Source organism: Acinonyx jubatus, chromosome A3, assembly GCF_027475565.1.
Source record: "Acinonyx jubatus isolate Ajub_Pintada_27869175 chromosome A3, VMU_Ajub_asm_v1.0, whole genome shotgun sequence".
Lineage (NCBI taxonomy): Eukaryota > Metazoa > Chordata > Mammalia > Carnivora > Felidae > Acinonyx > Acinonyx jubatus.
The window spans coordinates 83,446,716-83,468,924 of record NC_069388.1 but is presented as its reverse complement, the minus strand read 5'-3'; the positions used below and the strand labels follow the sequence as shown (position 1 = coordinate 83,468,924).

At 42.3% G+C, this 22,209-nt stretch overlaps 1 protein-coding gene across 3 annotated transcripts in view; it reads left to right on the top strand.

The window, feature by feature from the left end:
- LOC106976242 (E3 ubiquitin-protein ligase RNF113A) overlaps positions 1-22,209 on the top strand; it is a 503,753-nt gene that overhangs the window by 273,564 nt on the left and 207,980 nt on the right. The window contains exon 5 of one of the 3 annotated variants that reach the window (XM_053200695.1): positions 8,060-8,222. The exons of 1 other annotated variant lie outside the window; for it this stretch is intronic. The gene's annotated coding sequence lies outside the window, so the exon portion shown is untranslated. Of the gene's footprint in view, positions 1-8,056; positions 8,223-22,209 lie in introns of all 3 variants that reach the window. One more of the 3 variants, XM_053200694.1, reaches the window with a different exon arrangement.

Below are 22,209 nucleotides of genomic sequence, written 5' to 3'. Positions count from 1 at the left end.
CTCTGGTCTTCATTCTGATAGCAAGACAGGATCACCATAGACGCATAGTAACTTTTCCTCTCTTTGTTCAATATCTTGTGGCTGCATAGAGTAATTTAATAAATCAAAATCGTCTCTTTCAATTTTCATTGTGGCTACATTGGTGTTCTTTTGAATGGAGTTCAATTATTGGGATGGCATATATTACTTTGAATCATTTTACAGCTCAATCAATACACACATCTTCATAATAAATATCGATGTTCTTTGGATGCCTATGCTAGTGTCGCACATATTCAGCATGGCTGTTAGGATCCAGGCAGCTCTGGGTAATTAATATTTTTATTTTATTCTTTCATTGAACTCTGTCACTCATATCTGCATTGTGGCCCTTCCGGAAGGGAAGAGAAATGCTGAAACAAACAGAATCCTCCAGAAATCCATTACACTAAAAACACCGAAGTTTGAGAACTAAAATTTGCTGTGGAACTCCGCTGCTATAGAATAAACACATTCAACTCCGTAGGGAACACAAAGAGCCTACCTGCTATTAGTCTTTGTAAATGACCAGCCAAAAAGAAGTAGAACGGTTTTCCTAACAGGTTTAGAAAAGGAAAAATCTTAACTCAACTGAATCCTCCTACAAATACCAAAGGCCTCTAGCTGGGAAAACAAAGATACCTGGTGAGTGGCTGTTAAAGGTGCAGTGAAATCTGAATATCTGATATGCCAAGGATCATGATCACAACATTTACTAACTAAGATTCTTATACAATCTTATATTTAATTATATTCTTACAGTCAGATATAATCAGTGATTTATTTGAAACTTCAGTACATAGTGAATTACTGTTGAGTAGATGGTAACGTGTTTGAATTTCTAAAATATTTTGGTTTCTAGTAAGAATTCAGCCCCAGTCTACAGTATCTACAGTGAAGGCATTGGGTCTCACCTCCATCTTCACGAATGAAGAGTCACTAGACTGCTAATCCATGGATTCCCTCCCAGGGGGCTCATGTAATCTCTGGTATTTGTATTTTAATCATGATATACATACTATATTTATCCATTTATTTTTTTGTTTTTGTTTTTTCTTATTTTTTTAATATGAAATTTATTGTCAAATTGGTTTCCATACAACACCCAGTGCTCATCCCAACAGGTGCCCTCCTCAATGCCCATCACCCACCCTCCCCTCCCTCCCACCCCCCATCAACCCTCAGTTTATTCTCAGTTTTTAAGAGTCTCTTATGCTTTGGCTGTCTCCCTCTCTAACTTTTTTTTTCTCCTTCCCCTCCCCCATGGTCTGTTAAGTTTCTCAGGATCCACATAAGAGTGAAAACATATGGTATCTGTCTTTCTCTGTATGACTAAGAATTTACCCAAGGGATACAGGAATGCTGATGCATAGGGGCACTTGTACCCCAATGTTTATAGCAGCAATAGAAAATTTCAGCAATAGAAAAATTATGGAAGGAGCCTAAATGTCCATCAACTGGGCACCTGCGTGGTTCAGTCAGTTGAGCGTCCCACTTCGGCTCAGGTCATGATCTCGCGGTCTGTGGGTTTGAGCCCCACGTCGGGCTCTGTGTTGACAGCTCGGAGCCTGGAGGCTGCTTCGGATTCTGTGTCTCCCTCTCTCTCTGCCCCTCTCCCACTCATGCTCTGCCTCTCTCTTTCTGTCAAAAATAAATAAACATTAAAAAAAAATTAAAATAAATGTCCATCAACTGATGAATGGATAAAGAAATTGTGGTTTATATACACAATGGGATACTACTTGGCAATGAGAAAGAATGAAATATGGCCTTTTGTAGCCACGTGGATGGAACTGGAGAGTGTTATATTTACCCATTTAAAAGCAAACACCTAGATGCTCTTATTTTTGTTGTTAACTCTTTGGAACTCAGAGCATTGACAAAATCATCTGAGTGGGGGAGAAAGATGAGCGATAAATAGTTTTCAGTTAGGGCCCAAGGCTAAATTATGGGACAAGAAGGATTGTGTTCTTTTGTTTCGTAGTATGGAAGGTTAGTCCCAAATGCTGGAAAACAGATGTGCCCTTTCATTTTGAGTGCCTAGTGTGTATACTCAGAGAGGTATTCTTTTTTAACGTTTATTTATTTATTTTAAGAGGGAGGGAGAGAAAATGAGAAAGAGCATGTGAGCCACTGTGCATGTGAGCGGCAGCACAGCGGCACAGAGAGAGGGAGAGAGGGAATCTCAAGCAGGCCCCACACTCAGCGTGGAGCCGGATGCCGAACTTGATCTCGTGTACGTGAAATCATGACCTGAGCCAAAATCAAGAGTTGACGCTTGAGCCACCCAGGCACCCCTCACAGAGGTGTTTTTTAAGTGCTTGCAAAATGTCTTCTCCAGTCAGTTTGTATCAGGCACTGTCCCATTGATTTTATTTTGCTTTCGTAATTGGAGCTGCATTTCAGTGTTGATTTATTACCTGCATAAATCCCTTTGCCAGGGGTTATAAAAGGAAAAGGCAAGCGCTACTCACATTTAGCAGTACCAGAACAGTGTTGCCTCTAAACTTAAAATCCTTAACATTCTCTAAGCTTAGAGCCCTATCTCACCTATTTCTGTGCAATTTATTTCAAACCTTTCTGAGACCTGGATTTTTTTTTTTAACATTTCAATGTTGTAATTTTTCCTACTTATTTTAATTTTTCTTGGTCCCAAGACTATAAAGCAGTGCTGCTCAGAGTCAGAAAATGTTGAGTAACAAAATGAGAAAACCCTGAGTATAAATTTAAGACACGCTGTGCTGCTTTACTTCTGTTTATCTATTTGTACTGGTAATTTGATAACCTAGACCACTGAATGAAGAAAGTGAAGAATGATCAAAATATGAAGCAGTGGGTGCTGCACATTCAGACCTTATCAGTTCCAGGATCAGTTATCTGTTTGAAGAAAATTACATTGTATCTGTCAATAGACTTAATAACTCAGTGCCTGCTATTTGATAATGGATAATCACACAAATTCAGGAAGCTAGACCATATGCCATTCCAGTTTTCTATTCTCTTATTCACCTTAATTTTCTAGATGAGTGAAATTATCTAGTCCTGGCCTGAAGATGGCATATATAGAAATAGACCCTGCAGGAATCCAGCCGCCTCTGATGTTAGCCCCGTGCAGGTCAGGGCTGCCGGGTTATGTCTGCGACCCTGGTATCTAATTGAAATGGGCAGACTTTGGAAAATTGTAAACCTGGACAATGCAAGTGATGAATGGATGGAAAATAGTAAAGGGCGGATGTGGAACAGCTGAGGGAATTGGCTGGTGGGAAACAGTGAGGCTGCAGAGGCCTAGGATTCAGAATCTTAGAATAGTTCCACATCTCTATGTGTGAACTGTGAAGGATAGGGACTAAATGGTAAAGATGATATAGGGATGCTGTTTTCTGGAAGTAAGGGTTTTCTCAAGGACCCTTCATTCCTGTTGATGCAGGATGCTTTTCCATATATAGACCCATTTCTCCACTCTCAAATAATGTGGTCATTGTGTCACTTAGTAATGATTTTGGCTATGAGTATTGCAGGAGCTAATTTCAGTGACTTAAGCAAATAGGTGTTTCTTCTTCTCAGATATCGAGAAGACGAGATGTAGGCTATTTCTGGTGTAGATGTAACTGCTCAGTGATGTCATCAGGAACTTAAACTTTTTCCATCTTTTTGCTATGCCCATCATACCAGAGTGCTTGTCTTCATGCTTGTTTCTGGTGGTTACCGGGTGGCCACTGCGTGTTTCCTCCTGTACATGACAGGAAGGGAAAGACTGAGCCAGCATCACCTGCCCCTTCACATCAGGAGAAGCAAACATACCCCAGAGGCTCCCAGTAGACTTTTATTTCCATCTTATTAGCCAGAGCCATATCACATCGCCATCTTGAGCTCCTAAGGAAGCTGGACAAAGGAGTATTTCACTTGGGGCTGACATCTTGCACCTGAAAACAGAGTTTCGTAAATGAGCAAGAAGAGAAGAATGCATATCAGTCAGGCAATGGGCAAGGATGCCACAACCATCTACCTAAGATTTATTGTGGAAGGAGAATAAGGGTTAGACAACTGTGCTGTTTCATATAATCACAGAGAAAAGTGGTCCAAGTAATGCCAGTTGTGGGGGTCATGTGGACACCATTGCAGTCTGTTTTTACGTGCTTTTTAAAAATATGAACAAATCGGATATTTTTAGAATTTGTATCAAATCAAGCAAAACCACAAGGACACACTATGGAGAGCTGACTCAGCAAGAACAGGAAACTGAATCCTTAATTTCAGCCTGACTCTTGGCTGGAATTATCCCCTAAATTTCTATAAGGTCATAGTCTAAATTGAGCTTCTTTCTTTTTCTCCTCTCTCTCTCTCGATTTACTAACTTTAAATCTCTCTTTCTGTGGGCTAGGAATAATCATGAAGTCATATTCTTAGAAGAGGAGGACACCTTGCTGATCCAAGAGTCTATCACCTTCTAGTAGATAAAGCAAGATAGCTCACTCATTCAGTGTATTCTGTACATATATCACTTTTTTCTTTCCCAAAGAGGCTCATAGGATTTGATCTGAATATAACATATCCCCAAAAATGCTGAAGAGAGAAGTTGAAGGCGAGCTTATTGCCATGTTTTGCATATATGGATCCAGGGACTCAAAAGCTTTTCCCCGAGTCACACAGCAACAGCCCCCACTATAAATACTGCTATAACACCCTTTCAGCTTGGCCACACTGTCTTGCTATGAATGGATGTCTCTTAGAAAGCTGAATCATGACCTCAAATGAAGAAAAGGCCGTTTATCAAGTATTCTCTTTTGAAGTAACACATTCCTTGAGTGGTCAGTTGGAGGCTGCAAAAGGCCTCGGCTAGAAGATTTGGGGGAAGGTGAGCTTTTCTTGGTAGATTCATGAGGGCTTGATGTCACCATTTTTGTTCCTGCATTTTTTTAAGCAAGAAGGAACTTGTTTGCAATTAGAATTTGTATTCATTTTTGTACCTAGTCAAAGAATAGCTGTGAATCCATATTTAAAACTGTGATGTGTGAGTGCCCTTTTTTATAGTTTCATTTATTCACTCTTTGAACTATTGATGGAGTATCCACTAAGTCTCTGTCGTGGTTCGAGATGGGGCGAATTATTGGTCAGACACATGAGGTTGCTACACCCCTGTAGCTTCCATTCTAGTAAAGGGGAGACACAAACAGCGAATGCAGTTATTAGCGCTTTCAAGGAGTTGAACTTGAAAAGTGGCAAGCAGGAAATGACTTGGTTTTTTCTACCATTGTTTCTCGGAACCTGATTCTTGGAGTATTCATCCTTGTCCTGGGGATGAAAATTTGGGCTCGTTGCATAATTTTTCCAGTCATTTGAGCTACAAGAAGAATCTCCAAAATATTTGAAGGACACTTCTCTAAGGTAGAACAAGTTAGGTTTGCTAAATGAACAGAAAACCCAAAGGGCCATTGTGACTTTGCCTCATGAGCAGAGGGGAGAGCACTTGAGAGGAGCAGAGGTGGGAACCCGAGTGGAGGATAACCAGGTTAAGGGTCAGGAGTGCGGTTTTTATTCCCAGTAGGAGCAGCAGCACTGGAGGGTTTTCGAGCAAGGGAGTGATGTCCTCTGATGTGTAGTTTAAAAGATCACTCTGAGTTTTATGTGGGAATGGACTACAGGGAAGCAAGAGAGGAAACAGAGAAAGCAGTTGGGGGACGCTCTTGCCCTCATCCAGGGGAGAGATGAAGGTGATGTGGAGGGTGGTTGAGATGGATCAGGGGTGTGCAAAGCCTTTAGGCTGACCTTTCTCTCTCACAGTCCATAACCTACCACAGTGACAGCCGTGCAGTGGCACATAAGTCCTTGCTGAATTTCACATGAATACCTTTGTGAGTTAAAGCAGTGCTGTTTATATGGTTTAGAGAAAATGTGTCTTTTTGGCTTCCCTGACTTCTTCTCTAATATCTCAAATCCCCATTCTAAATGCAGGTCTTAGAATATAAGCACGTATTGAAGGCATAAAATCAGGCTAAGGTAAACTTTCCCTGACTCAGAATTTTTCTAATTGTCACACCTTGGCATGATTCAGTCTTCAGTCCCTACACACAGGGAAAAGTGTCATTAAATATTGTGAGAATTTGGTTTTCTGACTTAAAAAAAAAGGTGTTCTTACTGCCCCTCCTCTCTCTTCCTCTCTCTGCCCCCTCGTTTTTTCTTTCTTAAGAAAATAAGAGAATGGGAAAGCCGAAGTCTTGATTTAATTTACTTTGGGAGAAAATCTAAGGTGTGGTATCATTACCTGTACGTTTTCCACACGTTTGTCAGGCTTATGTTTACACACGTTTGCCAATAATTATTTTGAGGAGGGGCAAAAGGAAATTCAGTGATAACTTTAGAAAAATAAAATCTCTGATAAAACCATAAACCACTCCAAGAGCCGCCATAAAACTTCAGCACAGTGTATGGTTTCAAAGCAGGATTTGTGAAGCAAAAACCATGATTAAAGTAGGAACAATATGAGCTTTGTGCAGTTCTATTGGCCCCTGGTGTGTAACTTAAAACTCTTGCCTCCTGTCCTGTGCCAAGAGGAGGTTCTGCGAGGTGAGAATGCCCAGGGAGGAGGGCTCTGCACAACCAGGGCGGGGAAGTTCCTCTTGTTCACCAGGGACCTCTATACCCCTTGTGATAAAAACTGAGGTCAGGGTTCAAGGTAATACATTTTCTCCCCCCTCCCGCCCCAAACCTGATAGGGTTTCTCAGCAGAAGGCTACTGAGTAGACTTTGGTCCTTTAGACTGACTGTTGTAAATTTAAGTTTGGCTGGATTTTCCCCTTGACTTCCCCTTTTCTCATCAAATAGTACTCCCTCCCACCCCCAGTGTTCTTACTCTCCTCTCTAGTCCAAGCTTTGGGAGCGTTCCTTGCCTCTTCCTCATCTCTCTCTCCTCACCCTCTTCTTTTTTTTTTAAACATGTATTTATTATTGAGAGACAGGGAGAGACAGAGAATGAGCATGGGAGGGGCAGAGAGAGGGAGACACAGTATCCGAAGCAGGTTCCAGGCTCTGAGCTGTCAGCATAGAGCCCGACGTGGGGCTCGAACTCCCAAGCAGTGAGATCATGACCTGAGGCGAAGTCGGACACTCAACCAACTGAGCCACCCAATTGCCCCTCTTCTCTTTCTTTGTACCATGTTCTCCTCCCTTTTCCTTTTGTTCTTCTTGGCTGCCCTACATCCTATGGCCCCTTCCCCGTCTTCTCTGTCTCTTCTCCATCCCCCTGTGGCTGTGAGCAGGTGTTACTAGTTGATGATAATCACAGACATTTGTTTCCTGTATCCTTCAGACTCCATTTTGGGGAGCAAATGGATATGGGAGTTACTCTAAGCATGCAGATGGATTCAAGTCAGGAAACCTTTTGTTGCTCCTTGAGCATCCTAGGGACAAACTGGATGTGTCCTGCTGAAATGTAAAGAGCCATGGGTCCAGCTCTGAGTGCCTGTGGTGAGCCTGCGACAGCATCTATGGCCTCAGGGTGCCCATTTACAAATTAAGGGGTCAGACCAAATCCCCTCGAACCGCTGCTCCTTGAGCTCCTAAGCTAATCCCAGCATCTGTCTCTGGCCTCACTGCTTTGGGCTCAGTTTCCTCTGTGACAATAGCTGCCTGTCTTGATATCCAACTCATGGGGCCTGTGTCTGCCCCGGGAGGTGATGAGTTGGCCAGCTCTCCCCTCTGCTGTGAGCAGACTTCCTTCAGGCCAGACAAAAACTACTCCAGGAAACTCACTCAAAAGGGGAGGAAAAAAAATAAACCTGTGTGACTTAGGAGATCTTTTTCTTTTCTACTGGGGCTTTTGCTTCTCCTAAAATGATCAGATTGCTCTGGTGTGGTCTGAGCCTTGGGTCTATTATCCCTGTTGGCCTTCTCTGCTTCTTGCAGGCAGCAGGCTGGGCTGGCTGTAGGCCCCTTCTTTACTGCCCTCCCCCAGTGCTGTGGCCTGTGATTTCTCTGAAGATGTTTCTGTTCTTTCCAAGGCAAATGAAACTTCATGGACCATTTCTTCCTTTTTTCCTAGAAGCGAAGACCTGCACAAGAGAGGGGGGTGGGGAACAGAGAAAGTCACTTCTCAGCACCGAAGAGGAAAGTGCTGACCCAGCGCGGGGCACTGGGACTCAGAGCCCAACTCCAGAGCAGATGGCCGCTACACATTCACATTAATCACGCAGCTTCCTGCATGTCAGGTACAACATGATTTCTAGTGATAAGTGCTCAGTATTCAGTATGAGAAATCTAACAGTCTTACTTCCTCTCTCCCCTCTCTCTCTCCTGTCTCCCTCCCTCTCTCTCTCTCTTTTAAAATAGGAGCAGATATTTTTCATTTCTAGCCCAGATGCTACTATTTCTCTGTTATTTGCACTTACTGAGTTGAAATGCAACAGATGTTTGAAAAGGGCTTAAAACTAAATTTCTCATAAGGGACCAAGACAAATAAATCGCACACCTAACTTTAGAGCCTTGTTTTGCTCAGACTCTCGGCAGATTTTTTTTTCTGGGGTGGAGGGGGGAAGAAAAATTCTGTTAATAAAATGACAATGAAAAGACTATAATAATAATCATTATTATTTATTGACTGAGCTCTAGGACTTTTAGTCACTTCAAGTAGTTTTCCATCTGTTATTTTATTTGACACTCACAGCTACCCCATGGGGGCAGATATTATTGCCCCCAATTTACTTATGAAGAAATAGAAGCACAAACAGGATAAGGGAATTGACTGAAGTTGAAGCTAACCCAGATTTGAAGATAAGAACTTGGTTAGATCACGGACTCCTAGAATCTTTGAACGCATACACAAAACTTGAGATGAATGCCTTTGGTAAATGAAAATTTCCAGCCTTTATCAACAAGAGGCCCCAGTATGAGTAGCACCACATTATACTGGACTTTACCCCCCTCCCCTGTATTATTTCTAAGAGTTCCCAGGGGGGGCCTTAGATGGATTCACCAATGGCCTTCTTCTCTGCTCCCCTTTAGATGTCTGAAGCCATGTGCTTCACTTCTGTCGCACAGCTGAGGCCTTTGGGGTGAGCACTGTTCCTTGCTGAGACTTTCTAGAAGCCTAGGTCATTATCACCATCCAGTACCCTTTAGACTGCAATGTGCTGGAGCCAGGATATGATCCCTGCAGAATGGAATGGTCCTTTTCCCCATCGGCCCTTCTGTCTTCCAGGTCCCCCCAGGTCCCTTATACTAATTAATAGCTTTTTCTCAGAACCTGAGAATCTCCTGTTCTCTGATCGTCCCCTCCTTGTCTTGGTCCATCAGTTTATCAATCTGATTCGGGCTCACTGAAGGGACACCACTTTGCTTGCCCTTTAGCTCTTAAATATTAAAAAAACTTGAAAAGGAGTGACTAGCTGCCAGAGCAACAGAAAAGCTTAGGCACTCCTAAATGAGTCCGTGCTTGTTCCTGTTAGGTCTTTGCTGGTGATTCTCCGGTACTGGCTCAAGCAGTGGACCTGAGGAGAGATGAAAGCAGAGGGCAGCTCTAACCCAGCCACGGTGAGGGTGACAGGACAAATGGAATGTCATTCCTGCCATCTCGGTTGCCATCTCCTGTGCCTGGAGTCTTTTCTCTCATGTGGCCCAATCTCTCACCTCCTTCAGGTCTTTGCACCAAAGCCACCTTATCAATGCGGCCTTTCTTAACCACCCTATTCCCAATGGCAACCTCCCCACCCAAGCCTAACGAAGACACTTTTCTGCTTAATTTTTCTCCATAGCATTTTCAGAAATACATGTAGCATAACATTTGTCATCTTAACCACTTCTAAGTGTATAGTTCAGTAGTGTTGAGTATATTCACCTTATTTTGCAGCCAATCTGCCTAACTTTTTCATCTTGCCAAAAAGAAACTATACGCATTAACAACTTCCTTTGCTTCTTCCCCCGGCCTGGCAACCACTATTCTGCTTCCTGTCTCTATGAATTTAATGATTCTAAGTATTTCATATATGTGGAATCATGTAATATTTGTCTTTTTATGACTGGTTTATTTCACTTAGCATCATGACCTCAAGGTTCATCCATGTTTTACCATGTGACAGAATTCCCTTCCTTGGTAAGGCTGAATAATATTCCATTGTATGTGTGTGCCACATTTTGTTTAACCATTCATCTGTCAGTGGACACAGGGGTTTCTTTTACCTTTTGGCTATTGCGAATAGTGCTGGTATGATCATGTTTCCATAACATTTTTCACTTTCTCATATTCTAAATTAAGTACTTGTTTTTTGTCTGGCATCTTCTATTAAAATGTAAGTTCAAAAACTTCTATCTATTTTGATCCCTGCTATGATCCCGGCTCCTAGAATAGTATCTGGGACAAAGTAGTTACAAATATTTGCTGAGTGGATTAGAAGACAGGAGAAGGGAACAAAGCTTAAAAGAAAAAAAAGGGGGAGGCTTTTGAAGAAGTCAGAGCAACCAACTGGTATTAAATGGTCTCTAAATGTAAGAGTTACATTATCTCTTATCTTCAAGTCACCTACAGACCAAGCTCTCTTTCTGTCTTCAATCCATTTTCTAGCAGTGACATTAAACGCTGAGTACACATGATGAAACTTGGCTGCTGTCCTCATCATGGGACTGACTCCATTCTTTTCTCACAGGGGCTAATGTGGAAGGGTCTTTAGCCACATTTCTCAGGACAGCAGTCCAGTTTTTCTTCGCTGCCCCTAGCCCCTAGTCTGATGCTGCTGTGTTCCTCAACTCCAAATCTATAGGTGAAGTCAAGCTTGAGGGAAAGAGGAAGGGCAGGGGGAAATCAACGTTCTTCTCCACATTTGTGTCCTGCCGTTTTCTCATCTCCACAGACTTAAATCTTTAATGGCCCAGATCCAAAACAACAAAAAAGCTTCAATAATGAGAATATTTAAATAATAATAATAATAATAATAATAATAATGGGAGTGTTTTCTTATAATAATCATTGATGAAACTGAAGACCAGCAAGGACTAGAAGTACCTTTCAAATCATCAGGTATCAAATTGCCCTTAGACTAATCTGGATGTAGATGGCTGCAAATTCTTTGAAAATTGGTCGCTTAGGGGCTTTTTGACCCAAAGTATAGTCTGAGTACAAGCAGTGACAGCAGCATCGTCTGGGAACTTATTAGAAATGGAGGCTCTCTGGCTTCTCCCTGGCCCGTTGAATCAGAATCTGCATTTTAACAAGATCCTTCATGGACTCCGATGTACCTTACTGCAGTCTGTTCAGGCAGCTGTGACAGAATACCATAGACTGGGTGACTTATAAACAACAGAAATTTATTTCTCAGTTCTGGAGGCTGGAAGTCTAAGATCAGGGTGCCAGCATTGTTGGGTTAGGGATGCGACTCAGCTTCTTGTTGTGTCTTCATATGGCAGAAAGAGGGCTAGCAAATAGTCTGTCTGCTTCTTATAGGGGCACTAGTTGTATCATGGGAGCTCCACCCTCATAACCTAATCATGCAAATACCATCTCCCAATTTGGAGGCCCCACCTCTAAATACCACCATATTGAGATTAGGATTTCAACATTTGAATTCTGGGGGGATACACATTCAGTCCATAGCATATCCTAAAGTTTGAAAAGTATTGGCTTAGGGTGTCCACTCATTTAAATAATACATCATTCCCAACTTTTAGGCATATTTTTCCTTATTGTAATTTCAGAGACTAAACATTGGTCTTATTCCATATAAATAATTTCTGAATCTGACTACAATAGATATTTTGCTTTTTTCTCTGGAAAGCCAGTTTATTCTAAAAGATCTACTAATCTTTAGACCGTGGAAGTAACTTTTTGAAATCACAGTATCAGAACCCAGAGTCTGTGCAATTTAAGATTCAGTGGTAAATTGCAGAAAAGAACTTAAAATAGCAAAAACAAAAAGTGCTTCAGGTATTAGTATCCTTGTTCTATTTTCTCAGAATATTCAGGTCCCTGTTGGGCATCATATGTCTAGAGAAAGTGGAGTTTTAAGTGAATTAATGTCACCTGACATGTCTGTTCCCTTTCTCCTCAGCTAAATTCCAACAGTACTTATACCCAAATTCTCTCACTTGTGTTACCCTGTCCCTGTTACCACTGCTCCTCATGAGGACAGCTTGGAGTTCAGCGGTCTCTTGGTGGTGCCATTTCTGGTTATTCCCACTTTCTCCTTTCTGTCTTCATTATCATATGAGCTTAGAGATCAAACACACACACACAAATGATACCAGCAAAAGTTTCTCTCTGTGAAGCTCCGATGCTGAAGCTAAGTCACCATTGTTAGCTTCGTGATTTCACTGTCCATTGCTGGAGTAATTTCTGTGCTGTGAAATGTCCATAGGGTCTAACTGAGATGTAAGTGGCTTGGGGTTAATAGAAGAAATGTCTCATATTAGGCTACTAGCCTGGATGAAAACATGACTGCCTCTGTCTTCAAGAAAAAAAAAAATCCATCTTGAGACATATTCTTTGTTCTTTAGGCAATACGGTAGGGCAGGAGCCCCAGTGAATCAGACTTGGAGTTTAACGATCACAGCAGTTTAATGTCCTCATTTGGCATAAGGGGAAATTGAGGGTTAGGAGATTTCATTGATCCACCCACGGTTAGCATGGCTTGTGGGTGTCAGCTGAGAGGAAGCCTCAGTGGTATGCCTTACTGCATTAAAGGAACCAATGGGAATGTGCTGACTGGCAGCCTGCAACTGGCTGCTCTTTATTTAAAAAGACAAGCAGGTATGCAGCAAGGGCCTCTCACTTAACCTGCTAGTCGTCACCTCCTGCTGTGGGAAGCATCCACATACCAGGAACATGAGGGCATTTTGAATAAGCAAGTGGCATTGGAAGTTTCTATCTCTGGTAGTGTAACAATAGGCTGAAATTGGCCTTGAAATACCCCAGGATGTATTTGTGACCTCTCCCAGGAAGTGCCTCTAGAGCACTTTGCTTTCTTCGGAGCCACTCTTCCCTTTTTCTGTGGCCTTGAAGTCAAGGCATAGAAAAACCAGGCGGGATGCCTCAATTTGGGCCAAATGACCTGTGTAATAGCAGTAGTTACAATTGATTCCAGAGGACACACACTCTTTGCTTCTTTCATTTCTATGTTATGAGGCAAATAGAAAGAAGAATGAATATTTGGGGCAGGGAGTGAAAAAATCAGCAATTGCTTCTCTGGACAGGCACCAGCATAGATGGATGAGCCCTTAACCCAAGGCAGATTAAAATGCTTTTGACATGTAATAGAACCAAGATCAGATATCATGATTCTAAGAGCGTCATTAGATCAAAGGATGTACCTTTGGGGGTTCTTAGCATTAATCACAGGTGAGTATGAGGGCCTTGCCATGTTGTGAGTACTTCTCATGAATACAGACTCACAAGCCTTACCCTGCAAAATGTGGAAGGGGCTGAATCATAAAATAGTCATAGTCACTGCTGCTTCCGGACAGCTGTTCTCTGTTGGAGAAGCTGGGCTTAAAGGCAGGAGAGAGAATGGGTGGTGGTTGCATTTGGTTTTGATTTAAATGATATGGTTCATGCGTTAGCACTGATTTCAATTCAGGTTGTGTTTGAAAGAAGAAGGGATACTTTGATTCTAAACGTGATCAGGTAAATGGCCCATCAAGTTCCACATTGGGGAATTTTAGGTCAAAGGCTGTGGCCGGGGTTGGTGTCTGGTGTACACAGGTGAGCAACAAGCACATCGCTGGACCCGCGTGCATCATGTTCTGCTGCCTCAGCTGAGCCTGGGCCTGGTGGTGGCAGGATGGAGGGGTTCTGGGGTCACCAATGTGGTGCGGTGCCAGGTCTGGTAATCGGCAGCTGTGCCTCCACACTGGAGGAAGCCAGGTCTGCCAGGGGAGGAGCTCAGAGCTCAGAAAAGACACTGAATACGTCTCAAGTTCTTCCAAAATGAAGAAAGCACAGCTCCCACATTGTTCTACAAGAGGGTTGCCCAAAAATCCTTCGATGAAGGTAGTTGTGGGTCATTTAATCATGAGGAGGATGGAATTTTGTCTCATTTCCCCATGTAGCAGACATTTCCTCTTCCTGTTTGGATTATGGCTACTCTTCCACTCCAGAGGTTTGGTCACTACCCCAGGTATCTATGTTTCTCAGCTTAGATCTTAAAAAAAAAAATGGCCCCATATGATTTTCATTCAATTACATGAGAACATTTAAGAATATTTGTGTTTTCAAAAGGATGAAAAGCCAGATGAGCCTTTTATAGGCCTTTAGAAATATATATAAGCTCTTAGACATGAGAAAGTTATTTGCTAAAGGTGTATGAGGGGGAACTGCAGGAAACTTCAGTTTGCCTCACAACTTTGAACCCCAAATTTTAAAAGCATCTTTAGGTACCTCTCCCACCCATTTGATTTCATTGCATCCTTCAATTAGAGTAGACATAAAGCAGGCACCCAGGTGGCTCAGTCAGTTGAGTGTCTGACTCTTGATTCCGCCCAAGTCATGATCTCATGGTTTGTGAGATCGAGTCCCGTGTCAGGCTCTGTGCTGAGAGTACAGAGTCTGCTTGGGATTCTCTCTCTCCCTCTCTCTGCCCTCCCCCTGCTTATACTCTTTCTGTCTGTCTCTCTCTCAAAATAAAAATAAACATTTAAAAAAATAGAGAGGACATAGACCTTTCCCCCTGACACTTGCCATTTGCCACATAGAGCATTATAGTTCCCTCACCAAATACAACACAAAACGTTTCTCTGTTCATAGATTTTTCACCCAAGCAAGAGCCAGGACTGTACTCTTTTATTCTTGATGTTTTATTTATTTATTTTTTCAAATTCTTTTGGCCGCCCCCAAAGGTGCCATTGGCCACCAGCCACAAGTCTGCAAATTGCGACTCTTCATTAAGCTCAGTTTTTTTTCTCTTAGGCAAACTCCTGAGCCTCAGGTCAGCCAAATAATACTTAGTTAACATCTTTAAGTGGAAAGTAGAAATTTCCTATATCATACCAATGACCACCAGCTTTGTTCTCTATATTTGTTGAACAACCTCTTTTTAATGGCTCTGGATGATTGAGAGACTCTAATTTTAAGTAGGTCTGTGGTGATGTGTATTATAGCACATTTCAAATGAGGCCAGACCAGAGGACAATAGTTTTGTGAAAGAAGTCATGGCACCTTTGAATTAGGATAGAGTTGCCAGATTTAGCAAATAAAAACACAGGACACCTCATTAAATTTGAATTCTAGACAAACAACTAATAATTTTTTAGTATATCTCATCTGATATTTGGGATATACTTATACTAAAATATCATTTGTTGTTTGTCTGAAATTCAAATTTAACTGGACATTCTGTATTTTATCTGGCAACCCCACTTTAGGACACAGGAGTGACGTTATTTTATGTGGCCACTGGAGTTAGAGTATGGTCTAGTACTAAGACTTCAGTGCCGGGAGGTCATGTCAAGAGAATAATCAAGTCAGGTTACCTTACTGCAGAGGGAAAATCTAGTCCATTGCTCTATATCAGGATCTAAGAGATCAGGCTCTGCAACAAATAGAATGTGAGGTTAGAAAACCACATCTAAATCAGGTGACCAAACTTGACAGTTGTCGGTGTGGGGATGTTCTGTATTACCCGTGCGTGTCTTGCTTCCTTTATTCTCCCTAAACTGCCCATAAAGATGGATGTGATTTGCCATCTAGTGATGCTATAGGAAGTTGAGCATTAATGAAGAAAAGATGGCTCTCTGTCCTGGCTCAGGACTCTCTGGGTGCTTAATGGTAACCAGCTTCTCTCCTGGTTAGTATTAAGATGGTCTCGCAGGCTCTTTTATATAGCTGATGCTTGATGCACAGAACAGGCTTGTAAAACCCATCAAGAAAATAGACATGGACCCGCAGATCAACCACCACAGGGTCCTGACTCCTTGCTTCCTATCACTGTGGTGCTGGGAGAGGATGGACACTATCACAGAGGGAGGAACACTGGGCAGAGCTCAGGAGACCAGGGCACATGAGGACTCGGCTTCCCTGTCTGTTTCTCAGTTTGCTTGCCTTCCAATTAGGGTAATAATAATCCTCATCCTTCCTATGTAAAGGGGAGGGCGTAATCACCAGAATGGCTAATAAACACGTGTGTTTTCTGAAATGGATGGAATACCAGATAAACACAGGACAATTATATTTTCCTTTGCTTGTTTCTGCTGCCCTCTTCTCACTGGTGGGATGGCCACATGACCCAGTTTGTTCAGGACAATCCAGATTGTGCCTGTTGTCCCAGCATAATTATTAACAGTACCCTTTCGCTCTCAAACATGGAAGATGCATTCTGATGTCACTTGACTTATGGGAAACCTGTTTGTGAATACCAACCTAGGCTATATTTGACAACAGAAGCAATATTTGAAATTAGGAATTGATCATTTTGATTTGTCAGAGACTACACTATTGCAAAGTGGCCATTGAAGATCCCAGTCTTCTAATCTGAAGGCTAGGATTCTGTTTCTACATCCTGTCCCACTTTAACCTACAAAGCTGATAATGAGGTTCCAGGTTGAGAATGAGGTGAGAAGATCCTTTTCTCTCCTTCCCATAATCTCAAAGGATAGGATTTCTCAAATTTTGAGTAGGATAAGTCTGTGTTGGGGCCATCCCATGCACTGAAGGGTATTTCACAGCATTCCTGGCCTCTACCGGGGTAACAGTAGACACCAGTAGCACCCCTGCCACCTTCAGTTGTGACAAAAATGTCTCCAGACATTGCTAAACATCCATGGGAGCAAAATCATACCCATTTGAAAGTCACTATTATTTTTTATTTATTTTTTTAAAGTTTGTTTTTGAGAATGAGAGAGAGAGAGAGAGAGAGAGAGAGAGAGAGAGAGAATCCCAAGCAGACTCCGCACTGTCAGTGTGGATGCCCACATGGGGCTCCAGCCCACGAACTGTGAGATCGTGATCTGAGCTGAAACCAAAACTTGGACACTTACCCGACTGAGCCACCCAGGTGCCCCCCCGAAAGTCACTATTCTTGAAGAAAGGACTTAACTGACTGAGCCACCCAGATGCCCCTGAAAGTCACTATTCTTGAAGAAAGGGATTAAGATTTCTAAGGGAAAAGTTTTATTTTGTCTGGTTTGTAGTGGTCATAATTGGACTTGGGGAAGTTGTCAATTACATAGTTACAGCTCCAAACCATTGACTCAATAACAACAGCCACAATTGCCACTAATATTTTTAAAGCCCCTTGTATTTACCAAGAATATTCTGTGCTTTCAACCAAGGTTGCCTGGGTAAACCTTGGGAGGAAGGCTATTTGCTGTTGCCATGTGAGTCACACCTCATGTGTGCTAGGCAACATCCTCAGGATTTGGAGAGTAGAATGGATGTTCACAAGTGGGGCAACTTGCCATTGTCTAATAGCTGGTCATGTCCCTGGCAGTGATGTCTTATAGCACCATGCTCAAGGGGTCTCGGCTGAGTCTTTATGAAGGCAAGAAAGGATTAATTGGTAATGAGAGAGCACTCATCTTACAATGAGAACACTACACAGTTTGAGACCCCTCCTTATAGATAAAGTTAAGAAACTGATGCTGCTTCTTTTTAAAAAAATTTTTTTCATGTTTATTTATTTCTGAGACAGAGAGAGACAGAGCAGGAGTGGGGGAAGAGCAGAGAGAGAGGGAGACACAGAATCCAAAGCAGACTCCAGGCTCTGAGCTGTCAGCAGAGAGCCCGATGCAGGGCTCGAACTCACAAAGCGTGAAATCATGACCTGAGCCATGGGCAAAGTCGGTCGCTCAACCAACTGAGCCACCGAGGCACCCCACTGATGCTGCTTCTTAATGGAATAGTTCACACACTATCTAGAACCTTCTCTGTGCCTTATACTTTCTGGAAAAGATGTCTGCTTCCTGCCTCCAAGCAATATTAATATTAACTCTTGAGTCTGAATATTTTCTCACTCTCTTACAGAAAGTACAGGCTTTATGTCTGGGTTCTTTATCAACCAATACTAGCATACTCAGCAAATACTGTGCTGGGTACAATACCTGGGCTTCTCTGAGTATGTTGCATCCTCTTCTGTGTAAGATCAATGGCCACCATTTTAAAATACGTCTGTTGAAGAAAAAAACAACTCCCCTCCTGGAGGGGAATGTGATGCCTGCTGTAGAGTAGCATGGCCATTGTGATTATGCCTACGTAAATGTTAAAGCATGCCCCTGAGACTCAGGAGCAGGCAGGGGAGGTACCTCTATATCCCTTTATGCCTAATAATGTGTGGTGGGACAAATATCAAGCTTCTTTATGGTCCTTCTGTTGTTGCTGGTCCACTTCAATTGTAGGTTAGAGTGGAAGAATAAACGCAAGGGGAAGCAAGTTTTCAGGGGGCATGGGTATTGACAGGGAATAATTAACACAGACATTAATCAATAGCAGTAAGAACAACAGTGAATCATAGTGTTTTGGAGGAGATTTCGTTTGGGAGAAAACAAGGACTTTGGCATGTGAGTGAGTGAGAGATGCCACAGCACTTCAAGAAGTGCACTGTGGCATTAGAGAACTTGAGAATGGAAGACCCATCGTCTTGCTTAGTTGAGCTGGATGCTTGGTTGTTAGTTCTGAAGAGTCTTTAAGGTAGGAAATTTTAACAGCTTTATTTTTTTGAAAGCTATAGTTAGCATCCTCAAATACTAAAGTAATTGGTACTCAATAATAAAGGCTGCAAGTACATGTGGGAGAAAGCGGTTTTGCTGGAGTGACAGATGCAGTCATGTTCCAGGGAGAAGGTAAGGGGGATGTGGACATTCACTCCATGATCCTACACAGCCCCAACTGCCGTGCTGCTGTGGAGGGGACATTGGAATGTGAAACAAGTACCATGAGGCCCTCCAGCCAAACTCTTCCAACTGAATAAATGAGCTAATTCTACCATATCAGCCAGTAGATGTCTCTCTCTGTTATATCCCTTCTGATCATTACCTTGGCCATCAGACAGTTCTGCTACATTACTCGACTGTACTGCCGAGAGAGAATTGACAATATTAAAACGACTCCATTGCTTTTATGAACTGGCTCTAGGAGACTAGAGTCCATTTCCATTACTGAGATGTGTTGTGTGCCTAACCAAATGCTTTTGGAAGCAGATAATTAGGCATTGCAGGCTGTGATTGTTTAAAGAAGATATACAATGAGGTTTCAGATTTCAGATATGGTGCTGTGAAATGTCTTATTGCATGAAGATTATGCTTACTTTCAAAAGTGCCCCTGGGGTTATTTTAGTTGGGAGTTTGGAAAAGGACAGGGCTTCCTTTCTGGAGCACACCGTACAGTAGAGGCAATGGCCACATTTTAAATTCAAGAAATCCTTGAGAGGCAACCGGTGAGCAGTGCTGAATAATTCCAGCCACACACATACCATGCCCTGAGGATGGGCAGGAGGTGGAAATCACGCCCAAGAAATTAGGGTGTTGCTTTTGAAACTTTAACTTCTTGTTCTTGAAATGCCAGTGCCAACATATATTGTTTATATGTGCTGATACAAAGCATATTTGAAATCTGAAAGCATTTAAGAGTTAAATAATACACGACCAATATCTGGAATAAATTACTGAAAATGCTAGCGTAAAGGGAACACATTTACTACACCTTTTAAGGCCCCAAAGAGAGCCCTAAAGAGAAAAGATTCTTTTCAGATGAAATATATAGATGGCCTGGTGATGATAAAGGGGAAATATATAAGGAGACCTTTTCCAGACCTTCCCAAGTGGTCAGAAGTAAAGGTAGGACGATTATTGACTCAGGTGTACCTACACCTGAGTGAGATCATGGGCAGTGCCCATTGAGACCCCATCAAACTTCCAGAAGGTTCTAACTCTCGGATGGCTTTATTATGAAGCGACCATCTGTAAGCTAAAAGTGTATTGCAATAGGAAGGCTGTTTCTGACAGTTTTCAGGACGTGATTTTTAGTTCTCGATGAGCTAACAATCAGCTAGAACTTTGATATTCAAAGTGTGGACTGTGGACCAGCAGCAGGAGCAGCCGCAATACCTAGCATTTGTCAGGAATACAGACTCTCAGGTTTTACCCCATACCTACTGAGTCAGAGTCTACATTTTAACAAGATCCTCAGGTGATTTGTTTGCATGTTAAAATTTGCAACTGTTGGGCTTTCCCACAAATATTTCAAGGACAGAAATCATGTCATTCAGCCATTCTTTTATTTGTTTATTCAGAGTATTTAGTGAAGGAATACTCTGTGTGAGGCATGATGCAAAGCCCTGGACAGACAGTGCTGAATAAAGAAAGACTGGATTCCTGCCATCATAGTTTTTTTTTTTTTATTTTAAAAATAGGCATCGTTCTTATAGACCATCACTATTTGAAGGACTTCATGCACATTGACTCATTTAATCCTCTAATAACTCTTTGAGACAGGTCCTATTGTTTTTTACATTTTAGAGATAAGGAAACGGATGCACAGAGAGGTTAAGTAACCCTTTCAGGGCCACACAGGTTGTATATGGTAGGGCCAGAATTAGAATCCAGAGAGTCTGGCTGCAGAGTCTAGGCACTTAACTACTATGCTATGTTACCAATAAAAAAACCCCAACTGGTAACAACCTATAATTTTTGTTTAAGGAAATAAACAGAATGCTGTGATAGTTACAAATGAGGAGTAACCTTAGCTAGGCTGGTCAGGGAAGGTGTTTGGGAGATGATATTTAAACTGAGAGGGGTGCCTTAGTGGCTCAGTTGGTTAGGTGTCCTACTCTTGGTTTCAGCTTGGGTTGTGATCTCACAGTTTGTGGGTTGGAGCCCTGTGTCGGACTCTGTGCTGACAGTGTGGAGCCTGCTTGGGATTCTCTCTCCTCTCTCTGCTCCTCGCTGGTTCTCTCTCTCAAAGTGAATAAACTTTAAAAAAAAATTTTTTTTTAATTTTTTTGTTTATTTATTTTTTTGTTTATTTTTATTTTGTTTATTTGTTTATTTCAGAGAGAGACAGAGCATGAGTGGCAGAGGGGCAGAGAGAGAGGGAGACACAGAATCTGAAGCAGGCTCCAGGCTCTGAGCTGTCAGCACAGAGCCCGATGCAGGGCTTGAACTCACAAACTGTGAGATCATGACCTGAGCCGAAGTCGGTCCCTCAACCAACTGAGCCACCCAGGCAACCCAAAAAAATTTTTTCACTGAGACCTGGAGGAGGGGAAGGACCCATTCATGGGAAGGAGGAGCACATTCTAAGCAGAAGGAATAGCAAGTGCAGAGGACAAAGGACCAGAAGTTGAAAGAATGGGTCCCTTTTGAGAACTGCCTGAGACTGTGTAGAGGATGGGGGAAGGGATTAAAGGGGAGGCTGGGGAGGTTGGAAGGGCAGATTCCACAGGGAGATAAGCAGGGGAGCTGCTGCAGAGCCTAGAAGGACAGAGGCAGAGGTGGGATATAAATTATTCTAGGTGTCCTGGGAATCCAGTAAGGGTTTCACCCAGGAGAGTAAGGCGGCCTGAATGCTGATTTGAGTGCTGAGAAGAGACTGCAAAGCAGCAGAAGCCATCCAGAGTCAGTCTGAGCGGACTAGTTGAGAGATGGCTGTGGCAGTGGGCGTGGAGAGGAGGGCACAGATGGGAAGTGTAGCAGAATAAGCCACCCCAAATATGCCTCTTTGGCATAAAGATTATTTTCAGCTGATTATTTTTGAGAAACAGCAGACACGAGAGAAGCTCTGAAAACGGAGTAGAAGTTATCTTCTATAGAGGAAATTTACATTTGTGAAGGAAATCTCTATTTATAAGGGTGTCTTTCTGTCTGTACTAGGAAGAGAAGGAAGACTAGATCACAAGAAAGTCTTAACAGTGGAGAAGATACCCACTAAAATCTGCATAACAATTATACCGTTGTTTACTGTGATTTTTTTGGTAGCCTCCTGTGTAATTGACCACCCCACCCCATTTCCATTTTGTCTTTAGCTGAAGATGGTATTTAAGGTGGTGGCTTGGGCCACCACTCTCAGGAGTTCATTTGTTTTTCTTGGATATCTCCCATGTATACATGAGGTGTACATGTTAACAAACTTGTTTGTTTGTGTCTTATTAATTTTGTTTTTTTGTTTTTTATCACAAGGGGTCTTAACCAAGACCTCAGAAAGGTACAGGGAAAATTATTTTTCCTCCTCTATAGATTGAAGGTCTGATCTGGAGACAAGACCAACAGGGATGATTCCTTGGACAT